The 20,366-nt window shown below is 37.2% G+C and overlaps 1 long non-coding RNA gene across 1 annotated transcript in view; it reads left to right on the forward strand.

The window, feature by feature from the left end:
- Window positions 1-326: 326 nt before the first annotated feature.
- The window catches only part of LOC116270603, a 33,233-nt gene continuing 13,193 nt past the window's right edge, over window positions 327-20,366 (forward strand). Inside the window, exon 1 of the long non-coding RNA XR_004178754.1 lies at window positions 327-6,533. This is a non-coding gene — a long non-coding RNA (uncharacterized LOC116270603). The remainder of the gene's footprint in view (window positions 6,534-20,366) is intronic.

Here is a 20,366-nt window from a genome sequence, read left to right on the forward strand (position 1 = left end):
AAAGTATGTAAATAGTACACATTTTAAGAATGATCACAAATAGAACACAACAATGTAAACTTTTCCAGGTCAATAAATTGCCCCCTATGTCTTTTCTATCCACTTGACATGTTGGACACTAAGCATTGTATGCAACTGTTGTTCCTAAATCGTTGTTCAAAATGGGGATTCCCAACTCCCTTCCAGGAGTTACTAATCAGAATCTTGGTGGTAGGTTCCAGCATCTGGGAAATTCTGGAACATCTTATCAAGTGATAGAATTTGGGAACAGATGTTTTTCTTCTTGAATTTTAACTGTTTTGAGTTATCTTAATTATGCATTTTTTATACTGAAGTTACATTTCTTCAAATGATTTATGGTACTGCTATTGCTCTCTCCTAGTTTGAGACTTATGTTTTGCTACCACTAGAATGCAAATTCATCACACTGTCTCCAAAGTTACCCTCCAAAAAGAGAGTTAAGTTCAATTAATTCCCTCCCCAAATGTTGAATGCCAACTGGTGCCTTTAGATAAACCCTAAGTTCCTCAAGCTGGCACTCAAAGCATGTCATTATTTGGGCCCATTCTGCTTTCATGTATTCCTCCTTTCACCCCTTATTTACCTGTCATTCCTCAAATGCAACCTCCTGAAAACCTCACTTACCACCACCGGGGCCCATCCTATTTCTGATCACCCTTTGCTCAACCACATAATAAAATTTGTCATTTCTCAACAGCGACTCCTTATCCCATTGCTTATGTTAGTCATTCCACCTGGAATGCCCTTTCCCACTTTTCTTTGTTTATCTCAATTCCACCCATCCTTAAAAGCTTCCCATGCAATACCATCTTTTCCATTCTCCAGTAAGAAATATAATTTCATGTGTATTTGATTTTCTGCTGCCAGAGACTGTCCAGCTTTGAACATTACATCTGCCTTTTACCACAGCTGGGGCTACCTAATCATCCCTTGCAGCCTCAACTCCATCCAAGCTTCTAAGACTTATCTTAGCCTTGTTGAGAAAGAATTTCAGAGTGTGATCTATACTTGTGGAACTCAGGCACTGGTGTTGTAATCCAACATCAGTGTTTGACCTAGCACTGGAAACTAGGTTTTAGCCTTATTCTGGGAAAGTTCATTTCTGTTTATGGAAATTAGACTTCAGACTTGTTAGTAATTTACAGAGTCTTATTGTCTCTCTCTCCCTATAGGATCACCCCTGCCGTTGTCAGGCTCACTCCACCTAAAATGTCCTAGAGGTTCATGCCTAAATCCCACCGCAGAGGCTGGGACTCTCATTTGTAAATACCTCGCTATGGCTGATGATTGGTTTCCTGGTACTGGCTTCTTGAAGATTGGATCCCTCAACTATAGCTAGCTGTTGCCAGTCCTGTACCTTCACCCTGGGTTGCTTCTCTGGCTTAAAGCAATGTCCCAGAGCCATATTGAGCATTGTGATATATTTTACAGCATCCCACATATTTTTATAACTTAAGGAAATGCAATTAATGTGACATTAAATGGAAATTATGTGAAAGCTTAAATTTTCTCTGAAGAGTTAAAGCAGTGAGCTGTCTGAAGGCATGTATTTCATGCCACAGTTCATGTCAGCAGTTTTTAAAAAGAATACTGTCCTTATTTCACACATTTCTTTCCAAGAGAAAATGTTGAGTACATAAAGAGTTTACAAGAACAAAGCATTTAAAGTTTAATGACTTTTAAATAAATTTTTTATCCCAAAACATTACTAGTCATAAGCACACTTTCAGATTTATATTCTTTTTTAAAAAAAATCTGTATTTAACATAGATGAGGCAGGGTATTAGAAAGTTCTACAAATATATTAGGGTTCTGTATTTTTCCATAAGCAGAACCCTTGAAAGAGCATGTGTGGGGTTGTGGATTTTGTTTTTTGTTTTTTTTAAATCTGGTCATATTAAATAAATTAGAAAGGCAAATTAAAGATAATACTGTAATATATTGCTAAGTTACCAATTACATGACCATTATTAAGATACTATAACTGAAAATAGATAATAGATGTGATTTTCTCTCTCCCTTTTTTAGTGCCTCACAAGCAAAATTATTCACAATAAAATAAACTTAATATATGCCATATAATAGTTGGAACCTCTCCCACTCCGGCCAATCCCCAATTATTGCATATACCAAGTACATCCTGTTTTCACACACCTCCCACTAGAGGCAAAAGGAATGTTTTATAGGTAGTAAGCAAAAAGGAGATTTCTCTTCCTCTCCTTTTCTCCCGTCTCCTATTGTTTTATAGTCTGAGTAACCCATGTGATGTAGTCAGTTCCATCTTCACCAGCACAGAGGACCAATGAAGCCCTCAGGGTGATCTGAGCAGCACCCCTTTCCTAGGAAAAGCTTTCTCATTGCCTGCCATGTACTAGATTTCCACCATAAGAGATGGGTTCCTTTAGATAGGGTTACATTTCCAAGAATGGCCTATGCTAATTACATTTTCAAAATTTTGTTAGTCAGAGTAGAAGACCTTGAGGTCCCAAAATGTGTGTGAGAGAGAAACTTTACATAGGCAGAGAAACGGAACTGAAGCATTAAGGAAAAGATCTAGCTAATATGCCATTGAGAAGGGGTACAGACAGCCAGAAAGAACATACAGAGACTCAGTAGGACAAAAAAATGTCTTGTCTTCATTCTTTTCCTTTCCTGTTTTTTTTTTTCAGTCTGGCTGAGTGTGTTGCCCTTGGGACCATCCCATCACTGCAGCACATTCACACTTTTCTTGGCTATGTAGTAGCAACTCAACTCAATTATCTTGCTTTACTCTTTGTCTCTAAACAAATGTCTAGACAATACAAAGAAAGTCAATTTTATTAATTATGTTACATGGCTTGACATTTTAAATTGTACTTACATAAAAAGAAGTTGGAATTCATAGCTATTTGGGGAAAAAAAAAAGTGTGGAGAGGAGGAGAGATCTTTACCAAGCTCACATCAAGATATAACTTGTTTTAAAATTTATAAAAATAGAAAATTACAGTGCATGGCACATATCTTTATATCATCATAATAGCTGATCCTTTTCAGAATATGCTTTCTAAACTTTCATTTGTTTTTAAACACTTTTAGTTTAAAGTATTATCTATTTAAAAATGTAAAAGTCATCCTTGGCTTGTGGGCCATACATAAACAGGCAATGAATCACATGTGGCCTGTGGTCTGTTGTTCGCTGACCTTTGTCTTACATAAATGAATTAACTCGATGCCTGGAACATCATGAGTAGTGGCTTATATGATTACCATTATTCCTTAAGGAACTTATGCTCAGTGGAGCAAATCTTAAAAGCTAATTTAGAGGTTGGATAAATTATGTGTGAAAAAATTATAAAAAGAATTTTTTAAAAATTAGCAATGAAATCTTCTTCCATTCCCCTATTCCCTAAATACTATAAAGAAAAAAAATTTTTTTGAATGAAGACTTTGATGAGGTCTGAGACAGAAACCCCCAACAGCCAGTCTTAAGAAACAATGGATGGCATGCCTTTTAAGGTAGAAAAGAACATCTTACTTTATTTTATTTTTTTCACTTGAGGTTTGCAAGCTGAAAGTCAAAGCCAAATTGCTCAGGACAATAGAACAAAGCTGAGAGTTGAAGCTAAATTGCTTAGGACAATAAAAGAGATTACAGAGATTATTTGTTTACTGGACAGATCAGTGCAGTTAAGAAGGACCGAAATTTGCTTTAAAATGGGCCTTGCAAAAGAGCAAATATAGTTTAAAGGAAATTAAAAATATATCACAGAGAAAAAATTTTCAATTTTCCACAAACTATATTATTTGCTAGCATTTAGTTAAGCTGGGTCTCTTTTAGAATGAGGGTTAGGGAATGTGAGAAGAGTCTGTTTATGGACTTTGGCTAAGCCAAAACCAATCATGGAGGATGGACACCTCTCTGGAATTCATGCAGTTTAGTGAACTGATTGAGAACACAGTTTAAGAGTCAAACAGAGCTGGTTGTAATCTAAAGCTCGGGTTTTTCAAATTAGCAGTATAAGATGGGAAAACTACCTAACTTCTATCAGTGTTGATAGCTTTGTTTGTAAAATAAATAAAAAGTATTGTTTTGCTCTAGGAAGAAAGGAAATTGTACCTTTAAAGCATTTTGACAAAATACGGCAAGGAATACATGCCCTGGAAAGCCTAATTATTATTTTATGTCTTAATGAAGCCCACTTAAACCATATTACCTGTGGGAACTGCAGATACTGGGCAAGCAGCTCCTCTAGAGGCAAAGGCTAAGGACATGTGGAGGCATCAGAGGTATGAAACCCAACGTGGCATAAGCCACCAGTGACACGCACTCAAGAGCAGACGACAGGAGGCCTGTAGCCCCAGGGTCTGGGGAATAGCTCCAAATAGCCGCATGGATGGAATACCAGGTAAGAGGTCCTGCGTTTAGACTTGCCCAATATTCCAGAAGTACCTGTGATGGCCCACAGCACTTGACTGTTGATGTTTTGGGCCAGATACTTCTTTGAGGTAGTAGTTGTCTTACATACTAAAGGATATTTAGCAGCATCCCTGGCTTCTACCCAAACATGTTTTCTCATCAACATAGCCCAATGTCCCCTGGGAAGCAAAACATCCCTGGTTGGAAAGCAGTAATATATGAGGACAGTTTTAATTCCCTCTGGTGATCTACAGAAATAATGGCACAAGGTCAAGGGAGTGGATTTTGTGGAAGACAAAGGGTCCTTTAGTAGCCAGTGAGGAGACAAGCTGGTGAAACATGATTTACTTACATAAGGATAAAAACAACAATGGGTATGTACCCATGTTTAGGGCTCCTTACGGATGTGTGATTTCTGTTCTCAGACATAAAATAGAATAGAATATTTTGAAGTACACACTGGTAGGTGTTAGCTTCTGAATCTAAGAAGTCTAGAGGTCACCCAGAGCCATCTTTGGCTCGTAGCACCTTTACACTTCATGTTCCTTTGCTTGAAACTTCCTCCCTGAGGGCCAGTACCCCTACAGCTACCTACAGCTCACTCACCTCATTCCTCTTTCCTTGACCAATTTTCCTGAATCTTTCCTTTCTCAGAACCTATTAGTTCTGGGTCTCCTTCCCTGAAGCTCTAGACTGACTGGATATCACTTCCCTGGGCCCCAGCCTGCTTAGTGGTCTATTGCTTCTTTTGGACTAACATTTCCTGAGGACAAAAGCAATATCTTATTCTCTCATGTATTCCTAGGATCTAACATGGTGTCTGGCATGTAGTTGGCAATCACAGGGTATTTGTTGAATAAATCGGTAGTTGCTTTGCAGGAAATAAGCACATCTGGGGTAATCATATTTATATTTTGTTTAAATCTCTATATCTCAACTCAGAAACAAAAAGTCAAATTCCACATGTTCTCAGTTATGCATGGGAACTAAGTCATATGTACACATGGATACAGGGTGTGTAAAAATGGACATTGGAGACTTGGAATTGTGTGTGTGTTGGGGGGTGAAGGATGAGAAAGGGGGGTGAAGGATGAGAAATTACAACACACACTCCTTGGATGATGGTTACACTAAAAGTCCAGACTTCATTACTGTGCAATATACTCATGAATCAAAACGGCATTTGTACCCTCTAAATGTATACCAAAAAACTCTATTTCAGCTGCTACTTAGGAATCAGTACCATTTTATGAGTAAAGCACCATTGAAGTCATTGCTATTCCTTGAAGCCAAAAAAGGTTACATTAGATTTAGAGGTAACCTGGTTAATGCTAAAGTGCTTCATTCAAGTAATGAAACTAAAACCCACTGTATAATGTGAAAGCTGAAGAGGCCTTACTCCACTTTGAGTAGGAGATTTTTCTGTTCTGTAATTTTCAAAGCCTGCGTTTAGAAAGTTTTTTCTCATTTTATTCCATGTTACTTATTGTTCTGCTCTGTGGATTTTTTCATTAGAGGTCTATTTGTGCCTGGTTTGCCCTGCGGGAAAGGATGATACAGAACTCTCATCTGTCTCTGTTACTATGTATTATTACTTGGGCAACATCAAGGCAAATGCCATATAAATAAATAAAACACTCTTGAAGCTTCAGTTCTCACTGCTAGGCAGCAAAAAGAGCAAATGTTTAAGTGTTAAGAGATAGACTTAATGAAAAGCTGACATTTTCCCATAGTATGAGAGAAAAAGGATATTTTTCTCAAGCATTTATAATTTGGCATTGAGGATTAATAAAATATTATTGAGTCTGGCTTTGTCGTCTGTAACAATGGTTATTTGGTTTTATCACAGCCTGGAAGTTTTAGTTCTAGGGCTTAGTGTATATACCCAGCTATTGCATAATAAAATTAATCTGTTGAAAGGAACAGAATATTTTATTAGGTGAGGATGGGCAAAAGAGATTCATTTTTCATTGCTCTGAAGGCTCATTTCTGGTTAATCTCTTTTTGGTTTCCCCAGTCATATGGAGTGTCAGTAAAACCCAGTCAGAATTACTGTCTTCTGAACTCCATGCGAGAAAACTCCATTACTCCCAGACTCTGTTGGATCTTCCACCAGGTACTCTTCTTGGGGTAGGGTGTGGGAAGTTTCAATTGATGTATATCTTCTGTGCAGCAGATAGCTAACATGTAAATGTAGAGATTGTCAGCACAAAGAGGATAGTGCAATTATTTTAATACAAGTAGAGTAAATCTTCTCTATTTTTTTTCCCAAAAGTAAAAGAATGCTTCCGGTATTCTTTCTGTGAATACTTTCACTTCTTTCCTGGAAGGGTTGATAAATTGAGTGTTCTAGTAAAATAAACATCCTTGATAAGAGAGATTCACTACATTGTCCCTAATGTGATACGCAGACTGTCATAGCACTTGCCACATACGGATTGCAAATTTTCACATAATTAAAGTCCTAGAGCTCTAAGGACCCTATTGCAGTCAGGTACTATGTGATAGCTGTTTGCCAAAGATGGCCTCTAGTATCCATGCCTTCGCATTGTCCCTCTCATTTTGAAGCTGAGCTGATCCTGTGACTTGCTGTTGCAAGAGAAGGTGGTAGAAGTGATGATATATTTGAATTTCTGAGAGCCAGAGTTTCCACATAAGAAGTTCTGTTGCCCTGAAGGAGAGACCACATGGAGAGACAACATGAAAATACTCTATAGAGAGGTCATATGAAGACGGGACACCCCGAGGCTACAGGGAGAGAGAAGGAAGCCCAGTTTTCCTAGGATCCCAGCTGATCCCAGCTATCCCTGCTAAGGTGCTAGCTACATGAGTGTATCCATCTTGGACATTCCATCTTGGATATTGAATATGGAGCTCCCATCTGACTGCAGTTGTGTAAGGATTTATGAGCAAGACCAGCAGAAGATGATACAGCTGAGACACAGTCAACCCACAGAATCATCGAAAATAACAGAATAATTGTTGGTTTAGCCACAGTTTTGTGGATAATTTGTTATGCACTCATAGATAACAAAGGTAGGCACCCTAAAATACGAATAATTTAGTCTAACCTTCTTATATTGTAGGTGAGGAAACTGAAGACCAGATCAATGAACTCATTTGACCAATGTTACAAAGTAATTTAGAAAAAAGTGCTGGAATTTGAACTCCCATATCTGGAGTTTTAATTACATTGTCTGTTAACCTTACTATGCTGCTTAACATATAACTGTGGCCCAGCAATTCCACTTTTGAGAATATATCATTAGGAAATAATGAGAACAAATTGTGTCTCAATATGTTCACCACAGTATGATTTATAACAAACAATTGGAAACAAACTGTAAGTAAAAGTATAGAGGAACAGTGTATTAGTTCGTTTTCAAGCTGTAGATAAAGAAAGACTGGGCAATTTACAAAAGAAAGAGGTTTAATTGGACTTACAAAGAAGCCTCACAATCATGGTGCAAGGCAAGAAGGAGCAAGTCCCATCTTACATAGTTGGCAGCAAGCAAAGACAGAAGGAGGAAGATGCAAAAGCAGAGATTCCTGATAAAACCATCAGATCTCCTGAGACTTATTCACTGCCATGAAAACAGTATGGGGGAATCACCCCCATGATTCAATTATCTCCCCCAGGGTCCCTCCCACAACTTGTGGAAATTATGAGAGTACAGTTGCAGATAAGATTTGGGTGGGTACACAGAGCCAACCCGTATCAAACAGTAAAGGGATTTCTTGACCCGTAAGTCCCCAAAGTCCATTGTATCATTCTCACACCTTTACATCTTCATAAATTAGCTTCTACTCATGAGTGAGAACACACACACACACATATATATACACACACAGTGAAATTGTATATATACACATTTAATTCCATAAAATTGTGGAATATATATATATATAGGAATATATATATATGGAATATATATATATATATATTCCACAATTTTTTTATCCACTCATTGATTGATGGGCATTTGGGCTGGTTTCATATTTTTGCAATTTCAAATTTTGCTGCTATAATCGTGGGTACAAGTATCTTTTTCGTATAATGACTTCTTTTCCTACAGGTAGAAACCCAGCAGTGGGATTGCTGAATCAAATGGTAGTTCCATTTTTAGATCTTTAAGGAATCTCCACACTGTGTTGCATAGCGGTTGTACTAGTTCTAGTTTACATTCCCATCAGTGGTGTAGAAGTGTTTCCTTTCCATCGCATCCACACCAGCATTTATTATTTTTTGATTGTTTGATTATGGCCATTATTGCAGGAGTAAGGTGGTGGTGTCACATTGTGGTTTTGATTTGCATTTCCCTGAACATTAGTGATGTTGAGCATTTTTTCATATGTTTGAAGACCATTTGTATATCTTCTTTTGAGAATTGTCTATTCATGTCCTTAGCCCACTTTTTGATGGGATTTTTTTTTCTTGTTAATTTGTTTGACTTCCTTGTAGATATTAGTCCTTTGTCAGATGCATAGATGATGAAGACTTTCTCCCACTCTGTGGGTTGTCTTTTACTCTAATGGCTGACTTTTCCTTTTTTTGTGCAGAAGCTCTTTAGTTTAATTTAGTTTAATTAAGTCCCACCTGTTTATCTTTGTTTTTGTTGCATTTGCTTTTGGGTTCTTGCTCATGAAGTCTTTGCCTAAGCCAAATGTCTAGAAGGGTTTTTCCAATGTTATCTTCTAGAACTTTTATAGTTTCGTGTCTTAGATTTAAGTTCTTGATCCATCTTGGTTGATTTTTGTATAAGGTGAGAGATGAGGATCCAGTTTTATTTTCCTGCACTTGGCTTGCCAATTATCCCAGCATTGTTTGTTGAGTAGGGGATCCTTTCCCCACTTTTATGTTTTTGTTTGCTTTGTTGAAGATCAGTTCACTGTACACATTTGAGTTTATTTATGGGTTCGCTGTTATATTCCATTGGTCTATGTGCCAATTTTTATATCAGTACTATGCTGTTTTGGTGACTATGGTCTTACAGTATAGTTTGAAGCCAGTTAATGTGATGCCTCCAGATTTGTTCTTTTTGCTTAGTCTTACTTTGGCTATGCAGGCTCTTTCTCGGTCCCATATACGTTTTAGAATTGTTTTTTTTTAGTTCTGTGAAGAATGATGGTGACATTTTGATGTGAATTGCATTGAATTTGTAGATTCCTTTTGGCAGTATGGTCATTTTCACAGTATCGATTCTACCCATCCGTGAGCATGGAATGTTTTTCTATTTGTTTGTGTTGTCTATGATTTCTTTCAGCAGTGTTTTGTAGTTTTCCTTCTAGAGGTCTTTCACCTCCTTGCTTAGGTATATTCCTAAGTATTTTATTTTATTTTTTGCAGCTATTGTAAAAGGAGTTGAATTCGTGATTTGATTCACAGCTTGGTTTGTGTTGGTGTATAGCAGACCTACTGATTTGTATACATTTATCTTGCATCCTGAAATTTTGTTGAATTCATTTATCAGTTCTAGGAGCTTTTTGGACGAGTCTTTAGGGTTTTCTAGGTATACAAACATATCCTATGCAAACAGTGAGTTTGACATCCTCTTTACTGATTTGGATGCCCTTTATTTCTTTCTCTTGCCTGATGGCTCTGGCAAGGACTTCCAGTACTATGTTGAACAGACATGGTGAGAGTGAGCATCCTTGTTTTGTTCCAATTCTGAAAGGGAATGCTTTTCCCTTTTCCCTTTTCAGTGTTATGCTGGCTGTGGGTTTGTTACAGATGACTTTTACTACATTGAGGTATGTTCCTTTTTTTTTTTTTTTTTTGAGACGGAGTCTTGCTCTGTCGCCCAGGCTGGAGTGCTGTGGCCGGATCTCAGCTCACTGCAAGCTCCGCCTCCCGGGTTCCCGCCATTCTCCTGCCTCAGCCTCCCGAGTAGCTGGGACTACAGGCGCCCGCCACCTCGCCCGGCTAGTTTTTTGTATTTTTTAGTAGAGACGGGGTTTCACCGTGTTAGCCAGGATGGTCTTGATCTCCTGACCTTGTGATCCGCCCGTCTCGGCCTCCCAAAGTGCTGGGATTACAGGCTTGAGCCACCGCGCCCGGCCTGAGGTATGTTCCTTGTATATCAGTTTTGCTGAGGGTTTTAATCATAAAACAATGCTAGATTTTATTCTGCATCTGTTGAGATGATCATGTGATTTTTGTTTTTAATTCTTTTTATGTGGTGTATCACATTTATTGACTTGTGTATATTAAACCATCCTTGCATCCCTGGTATGAAACTAACTTGATCATGGTGGATTATCTTTTCGATATGCCATTGGATTCTGTTAGCTAGTATTTTGCCAAGGAGTTTTGCATCTATGTTCCCAAGGGATATTGGTCTGCAGTTTTCTTTTTTTTTTTTCTTTCTTTTTTTTTTTGTTATGTCCTTTCCCAGTTTTGATATTAAGGTTATACTGGCTTCATATAATGATTTAGGGAAGATACCCTCTTTCTCTATATTGTGGAATAGTGTCAATAGGATTGGTACCTATCCTTCTTTGAATGTCTGATAGAATTCAGCTATGAATCCATCTGGTCCTAGACATTTTATTGTTGGTAATTTTCTTTTTTCTTTATTTTACTTATTTATTTATTTATTTATTTTGAGATGGACTCTTGCTCTGTCACCCAAGCTAGAGTGCAGTGGTGCGATCTTGGCTCACTGCAACCTCTGCCTCCTGGGTTCAAGAGATTTTCCTGCCTCAGCCTCCCAAGTTGCTGGTATTGCAGGCACCTGCCACTGCACCTGGCTAATTTTTGTACTTTTAGTAGAGACGGGGTTTCACCATCTAGGTTAGGCTGCTCTTGAACTCCTGACCTCTTAATCCACCTACCTTGGCCTCCCAAAGTGCAGGGATTACAGGTGTGAGCCACTGTGCCCAGCCGGCTTTTCTTTCTCCTAGAGTGAGACGTTATTATCTTCCATAAAGTATTCAGTCAGTTGCAACCAGAATTGAAGGTTCTGTAACATTACTGCCCCCACCACCATTTTTCCTGGTTGAATAAATCACGCTCATGACAATTCATCTGGCTTTACTTTGATCTCCATCTTTATTCAATCATGCTATACTGTTTTCCTGATTTTTTTTTTTTTTTTTTTTTTTTGCAATTTGGGGAGGAAATAGTGGTCACAAGGAAGGGGTGGGAGGTAGACAAGGTCAGGGTGGGAAGGTAGTATTGAACTTTACTTGTTGAAATGTAAAAAAAAAAAATCACTAGAGAAGAGCAATGGAGATTAATGGAGGAATGCTTTGCGATTAAGAATTCAATATTCTCCCTTTTCCTCTATGCATCTATCTTTATATATTTGTATGTTTTGATAAGTAGGCAGAAAAGGATGCACAAACATTGACATATCAGTCTTGGACAAGGTGAAAGATGTCTTCTAACTTGTGCTCGATTAGCTCTGAGTCATTTTGTCCATGGAAGTCACAAAATCAAAGACAAAAATTTAGAACTGGAAGAAATGGCAGTAATTACATAATAGTTATGAATTTTGTCATTAATATGAATTTTTTTCAATTCTATTTTGTCCAAACATTTTATTTCATTTAATTTATGAGAAATATGTGTCTTCAAGGTGAAAATCCATTGAACGATGGTGGCTAAACCCAGATCTTCTGTCAGTGCACTCCTTGGTGCATAACACTAAAATTTGCTTAGATATTTTGAGGTTTGTTGGCAGATGATGAGTATATACAATATATTTTTATGTTTACCTAAATTTGTAACATTAATTATTCTCAAGTCTTGGGACTTGCTCCATTAGGGATTAACTCATTGCACTGAAATCAATTCATGAATTAAGATATTTGCCAGAAGTTGTGGAGATTGTACACAATACTCAATCTCACTGAAATCAGTCCATGAATTAATTCTTCCAGTCAGCATATTTGCCCGTGTTGGATACCTACTCTGGTTTGTAGAAGAAGAAATCTGATTGAAATATAATTTTGTGGTGGATTCTGAAAATAATTTTATGAGAAGTTGTATAGTAGATGATTATAAAATGCTGAATATACTCTTTGTTTCATCTCATTAAAATAAGTTTTAAGAAGATTTTTGGTTAAAGAACTATATATGGGAATGAATATTTAGAAAACAACTTGAACTAATTTACACTTTTTGTAAGGATATTTATTTCAAACACGAACTTAATATTCATCTCAGTGGGCATTTAAAGGACTATACATATTTAAAGCAAAATTACCAAGCTATCACATGGATTCCCAAAGACATTTGGAAGAAGTCACATTAAGCTACACTCTTGTTCAGCTTTTATGGGCTTACCTGACTAAAAGATCAGGAATGTATAGCAGATAAATGACAAATGTTTAGGGACATTAGCAAGGCATTTGACAAGTTTTCTTATGAGATTTTAATGAATGAGATTGAAAAATACGAACTAGATATAAAACAAATATATTTAAAAGGAGTTGAATGATTTTACTCAAGGAATGTTTATATAATAATAATCTAGTAGCTACCTTTTATTGAGCACTTACTATGTGCCAGCATTGTATTAAATGTACACATTATTTCACTTAATATAATCTATGAGAGATATATTGTCATTTTACAGACAAAGAAAATGCAGATTAGAGATTAAAGTTTTCAAGGTCACTAAGCAAGTAAAAGGAGATGCCAGTATATGAAAAGATGGTTGACTCCAAAGCCATATGCCCCAACACTGGATTAATATCATGTTAGCAGATGTCTAGTGTTGACTTTGGCTCTGATTAGTTCATTTAACTACTTCCTTGAATGAAATATAGAAGGCAGTCCCAATGACTTATTGTATAATCATATAATTTTTATCTAACCTCTGGTACAAAAGTATAGATCATTTGTATTACTGACAGTTTTGCTTAATTTATTCTATTAATAGCGTTCGATTGGTACTTATACTTTGAATGGCAGAATCATGGTCTAGGATGATAGTGAAAGTTGGTATTATTAGGTTGATGTGAACAATATGAAATTTAATGAAGATAAATGTAAGAACTGGCCCTTGGGTCCAAGAAAGCAAAGTAAAAACAGGTGAGAGAAGGTATACATTTGGTTTAGCATGTAGACAAAACACTCTGAGGCTTTGGCTTATAGTAAACTTCAAGAGAGGCAACACTTTGGTGTGGGTGCTCAGAGAATCTCTGTGATCACAGGCTTATTAACAGAACAATAGAAAAATGGTGCAAACAGTGCCAGACTGTTTGCCCTGATCAGATCACTTCTGGAATATTGTTTTAAGTTCTAGATGCCTTAAAGCATATGGGTATATATTCATATTAGACTGCTAAAAGAGTTGAAGTCATGTCATAGAGAAAACAAACAGAGAATGTTTGCTGGGGTGAGGGTGGGATAGTATTATAGCTATCTTTAAATATTAAATGATTTTCCAAGTGGAATGTGACCAAGGACTGGTATACAAACTATAGGGTTAGGGTGAATGAATGATAACTAAACCAGAACATTTTCTTTTAACTTGAGGAAGATATTTTTAACAAACAGAACTATTTCAAGATGGCATGGGCTGCCTCATTAGGAGGTCAGTGTTTAGCTCTAAAGGCATTCAAGAAGATGCTGGAAAAGCAAATGTCAGAAAAGAAATGTCAGAAACAAATACAAGCTATCTCATTCCTGAGAAAACTATAACTTACTTGGTAGATCCACAGCTTTGGATAGGGAGGGTGAAAAGTGCCAATAATTTTGCAGATGGTCTCAAAGGCAGCAAAGGCAGACCTATTTTTATGGGTGTTTTTAAGCTGTTCAGGGTACTTAATTTGCTACTGTAAATGTTTTGCATATTTAAAAATAAGGCTTAATTTTTTTTTAGAATAACTTTGACTCACTCTAATGAATAACTCCCAGAATTAAAGTAGTTGATATGGTAAAACATATTGAAAAATATGACTGCGTGTCCTGTCTCTCCTAAGTCCTATATAGCTCCATTTTTCCTTCTCTTTCCAGTTAAAATAGATTAGTCACCGTACACAGCATCTGCAGAGAACTGCAGAGAACCACAGTTGTGGGATCCACGGTTGTCCTTGCTTTTATCTGGTGTATCATACCTACTAAAGTCCATGAAAGTAAGGTCTTTATGGTATTTTGAATAAGAGTGGTTGCTCTCCAGTGTGGTTTGATTCTTTCTCCTCTTTGAGGAGTCCACAGTACAGCCACACTTTGGAGAAAAGTATCAAAAAGTGGGTTTGTCTTTTGACTTTTTGACTTCTCCTTGTCCCCTTCCAGCCTCAATCATCTCCCTCCTACCAGACTCTGGGACGTGAATGTGTAATTACAGCCTATTGTCTGTGCAGCAATTATAGCCTAATTCGGCTTGTTGCACAGAAAGATCACAAAAGTGCTGGCTGTCAGGCAGGGTCGGAGGTCAGCCATTACCCCATGGACTACAGGCAGCAGCCTCATCAGGATTCTGTGGAAGGCTCTTCTCTGGGCAGAACAGGTCTGCAGCTGTCTGTGCGTCTTTGCAGATGACTCTTTGGGTGAAAACATGGACTGTTTTCAAGAAAGACTACCCCAGCATGCAGTTTGGCTTCTTGCTTTCTTATCAAGGATGTCAAAATTGTTCTGCAGTGAATGAAGCTATTTCTTGTGCCTTCTATATAAATTTTGAGTGGGACATGTACATAACCCAACTTTAAGATATTTTATCAACTTTTCAGAAATAAACTTAAGATTATGAAATGGTATTTAAAAGGAATGTTAAATCAGTATGCTACATTAGTATGAAAACTCCTGTGTGTTAAATAGGAGAATAACTTGGATGCAATTAAATGAATTGTATTCAGATAGAAAGTCCTAGAGATGCTATAAATAAGACTTATAAAATCACAAAGTAAAACTAAAAAAGCATATCCTATATCAGTTAACCTAGTCCTTGTAGATAATAAACAAATATTCCTTAAATAATTTTTCTTATGTTTTGTCTATTCTACATTTAAGTCTCTGATGGTAGGCAAATTCAGATATGTTTCAAGAGAGAGAACATTTTACTGTTATTGAAAGATTCTTTAATTCCATTTTCAAATATTTGAAGTATTTAACATAATTGATCTTCTCCAAATTTAGACAGACATACTGCTCAAACGCATAGTAATTTCAATGAATGAAAGTAATAGAAATTATACTTGAGAGAAAATATTACCCTAAGTGACAGTGCCAGTATTCTAGAAATCAGAAACAAAATACAAAATGACCTTGAGAAAATTGGTTCATTTAAAAAAAGATATTAGTAAGGGCCAATCTAAGGTGGATGAGGGCAAAAAAAGTTTAAACACAAATCTAGTTAGATACAATAAAAAGTACATTTTGATGCCAATGCACTTAATAGGCAGTATAAATAGAATGCTTTTATGAAATGCAGCAATGTGATATTGTGATCCAACCAAATATGTTAGGTACTAGGAAGCATTCCTTACTATTTTATTCTATAAAAGAAGAGGATTGTGTTTGTTTCTACCACTCTATTTCATTATTTTATTCTTGTCAGAAAGCTGTCATGCACTTAGAGGTTAGGGCAGGATTTTAAGCCCTAGAAAGCCAGGTAGTAATTAAAGAAAAGTCAGTTTTAGGTTCCCAGGCTGAGGTAAAAACATAGAAGTCAGGAAATGGTTTAATAATGAGTAAGCAAAGAGGAAGTGAGAGCAGTAAGCCACACAGGCCAGCTGACTTAGATGATCATGGCAGACTCAGAGACAAAGGAAATGAGAATTCAGCTGTCAAACCAGGAGTGTTGGCATCAGAGATTACAGTGGGTGTGTGGGAAACCTATCATCTAATTCTTTGCCTGCAACGGGGGCATTTGAGATACATGATCATTTCAGAGATCTAGTTGTATGGCCTCAGTCACCAGATCCTTTGGGTTAATGGTAAGAGAACTGTCACCATTTCCATTATAACAAAAGTACCCTTTATTGAGGAATTGTTATATATTGGGCATAGTATAGGTATCCACTTACTCACTTATTCCTTTATTCTATATATGAGTACTGAGCTTAGAATGTGCCAATTACTGTGATACTTACTAGGATACAACCGCAAGTGAAAACAAATATGGTCCTTGCTCTCACAGCAAGGATGAGTTAGATATTAATTATATAATGTATATAACTTAAACAAATATAAATTCACATGTAGTTTAAAATGTGTTAAGTACTACTGACAATAGAAAGGGGTACTTGGAATATAGATAGATGAAGGATAAAATTTTATTTAATGTTCATAACCTAGCAGAAGCCTCCTTTTACAGAGAAATAGGCAGAAGTGTGGAGAAGCTAATTCCCAAAGTCACAGGCCTACAAGATGAAAGCTCAACTCTTCTGTATAGTCTTCCTGGTCACATGCTAACTAAAACAAGACTCATACAAATGTAGAACTGAAACAGAAACTTAGATCTTGTATAAATTAATTCATTGATTTATTCAAATAGTATTTGCTGAGTGGCAGCTCTAGGTACAGGGGATATCATAGAAAAAGGTCCTCTTTTTGGTGCAAATAAGGCTTATGTTTTAGTGGGTAAAAATAGATGAGCAAACTGGCTACCTAAATATCAGTGATAAAATAATAGCAAAGAAACAGACTTGTGTGATGGACAATGACAGAATGGCCCTTTTGCTTGGCGGTACCAGGAAAGGCCTCCCTGAAACCAGAACAGGAAGAAGCAGGCCCCTCAGAGGGCTCGGGGAAGAGTCTTTCAGGTAGAGGGAACTGCCAGGACAAAGGCCCTGAGAAGGAAATAGCTTGCATGTTTGAGAGACAGAAAGAACCTCCGGGTGACCAGAGGATCAGGAAGAGACATGTAGGATGAGTTTGAAGAGACGTTCAGGGTCCAGATTACAAAGGACCTTGTGGGTCTGGGGTTTAGATTTTATTTCAGTTGAATGAGAAGTTTGGGGAAGGTCATTAAAGGAGACAAGGTGAAGAAGATGGGATATGATTGCTGTTGTTGTTTTTGACAGAGTTTCTCTTTTGTTGTCCAGGCTGGAGTGCAGTGGTGCAATCTTGGCTCACTGCAACCTCCACCTCCTGAGTTCGAGCGATTCTCCTGCCTTAATCTCCCAGATAGCTGGGATTACAGGCGTGTGCCACCGTACCCGGCTAATTTTTGTATTCTTAGTAGAGACAGGGTTTCACCATGTTGGCCAGGCTGGTCTTGAAATCCTGGTGTCAGGTGATCCACCCACCTCGGCCTCCCAAAATGCTGGGATTATAGGCATGAGCCACCACACCTGGCTGATTTGAGTTGTAAATGATCACTCTGACTATGAAGAGGCTGGATTAAAGGAGGCTACCATGGATAAAGGGAGTACCCAGGTAGGCACTCCCATATGCCTCACAGGTAAGAAAGGATGGCAGCACTGATGAGGTGGCAATAGTGGAGCTGGCAAGAAGTGATGGTCTTAAAGGCCTTTTTATTAAGGAAAATGTCAAATGTATACAAATTTAGAAAAAAATCGTAAAACAAACTCTGACACACCCATCACTCACATTTGACCATTACCAACTTGTTGCCAGTTGTGTTTCTTTTATAGCTCACCAAATTTTCCAGATTATTTTGCAGCAAATATCAAATGTTATATCATTTCACCCATAAATATTACAATGTAAATGTTTAATAGACAAGGATTTATATTTTGAATACTATACTAATTTATGCCTAAAGATGGACAATAATCCTTACCTTTTTTTCAGTTCTTCTGTTAGATTTTAATCGGTAACAACTTTTATCAAGTACAACTTTACTGCTAATATGTCTAATTTTATGTATGTATGTATGTATTTTTTATTGATACATAATAGATGTACATATTTTAAGGGTAAATGTGATATTTTAATACATTCATATAATGTGTAAAGGTCAAATCATGGTAATTGGAATGCCCCTCACCTTAAATATTTATCTTTTATTTATGCTAGTAACTTATGAATTGTTCTATTCTGTCTTCATTCCCTATTCCCCTCTACCCTAGTGTTATCAAATATCCTGTCAGTGTTCAAATTTCTTTGTCTTATGACTTTTTAATGATTTATTTGAGTCAAGGTTCTTATGTTCATATATTGCATTTGGTTGATGTCACATTTATGTCTCTCTTGTTATTTTCTTTTCCTTGTAACTTATTCATTAAAGAATTTGTGTGGCTTCATTAAGAGTGTATGTCAATTTGGACTGACCTAATTGCCTCATAAGGGTGTTATTTTATGTGTTCCTCTAACCCCTGTGTTTTCTGTAAGAAGTTAGAGCTAAAAGTTTAATTGGATTCAGGTTTAATTTTTTTTTCTTTTCTTTGCCAAATGTCCTTCCATCAGGAGGCACACAATATCTGAGTGTCTCTTTCCGGGATGTTAACAATTGTTGATAATCATCACTCAGATCTCTAAATTAGCAGTTGCAAAATAGTGATAATGTAATTCAATTATTTAGAAATAGATGGCTTTGAAACATATTTTCGACATAGCATAGATAAGACTTGCTGATGGAATTCTGATGAGAGGAAGAGAAAGAGAAAAATTGAGAATGACTCATGCTTTTGGCTTAAAAAGTTAGGTTGATGGTATTGCCAATTACTGGTTTGGAGAAGGCTCAGAGCAGTTTTAGGGTATGTGGAAAATAAGAGTGAAGGATTATATATCTTATAAATATCCAGGTGGACATCTCAAGAAGGTGGAATAGATTTCAGAAAAGGAATCAGAACTATATAGTATAGTCACAGTATATACTTGTATTTAAAACTGGGGTCAGGTTGAGATTACCTAGAAGAAGATGTTTAGACAGAGAAGAAAAGAAGTTTTGAAGACTTATAAGGAATTTTGACCAATTGATCCCTAAGTAGAAACGTGCTAGGAATTGAACAGAAAGGTCAACTTGTCTCAGGAAGCTTCTCCAGGTACAACAGTATAAATCCGAGAGTAGGAGGTTCCCTGTATGATGCAGAGGAGAAATATTATGCTTGCTTTGGGACAGTAGTGCTAATCTACATAAGGCATACCCCTGTACCTTGGACATCAGGAAGAATTTCTTCCTTTTCCACAAGATGATATCCACTACAAAGCACTACAGTGGGAGGAGTTACAAACCCTACCTCTACTGTGCTAAGTGGAATTCTATCATGACTCCCATGCCCCTTGTTACGTGGTGTTACTCCTTTGATTAAGTTATGCTATGTGGCAAAAGGTGTTTTGCAGATATAAGGTTACTGATCTGTTGACGTTAAAATAGAGAGTACTGGGTGTGCCTAACCTAATCACACGGGTTCTTTAAAAGCAGAGAGTTTTCTCCTGGTGGCAGAGGAGGAAGTCAGAGAGATTGCAAACGTGAGGATTTGATGCACTACTGCTGGCTTGAAGATGGAGGGAGCCACGTGGCAAAGAAAACAGGCCAGCAAGGAAATGGGGATGTTAGTCCTACAAGCACAAGGGACTGAATTTGGCCCACACCCTGAATGAGTTTGGAGGTGTGTTGTTCTCCAGAGCTTCCAGATAACAGGACAGCTTGCCTGATACCTTAATTTTGGTCATGTGAGTCTCTAAGAAGAGAACCCAGTTGAATCTCTCCCTCCTTCTGACCTACAGAACTGTGAGATAATGAGTGGGTAGTGGTGTGAGCCAATAAGTTGTGGTAAGTTGTAACTCATTGTTAGAAAACTAATGTGCGTATGACATCCCAGGCACTGTGACCGGAGGTATACAAAGATAACTCTGCAAAACCCCGGCTTTCAGTTATTCATTCATGTAAAGAGAAGAGGTGGAACTGGGTCCTGTCTGGAGAGTTAAACCAGATCTTTTCTTCTGTGTGAAAACAAGCATCTTCAGCCCTAGTTCCTACTGTTTCTCTTCCCTGTAATAAGACAGCACACACCTGGAAGCTACATGACTAACTGACATAGAGCACATAAATTTGTTGTCTGTATCAATATAGAATCATTGACGACTTAA

This window comes from Papio anubis, chromosome 15, assembly GCF_008728515.1.
Source record: "Papio anubis isolate 15944 chromosome 15, Panubis1.0, whole genome shotgun sequence".
NCBI classification, from domain to species: domain Eukaryota; kingdom Metazoa; phylum Chordata; class Mammalia; order Primates; family Cercopithecidae; genus Papio; species Papio anubis.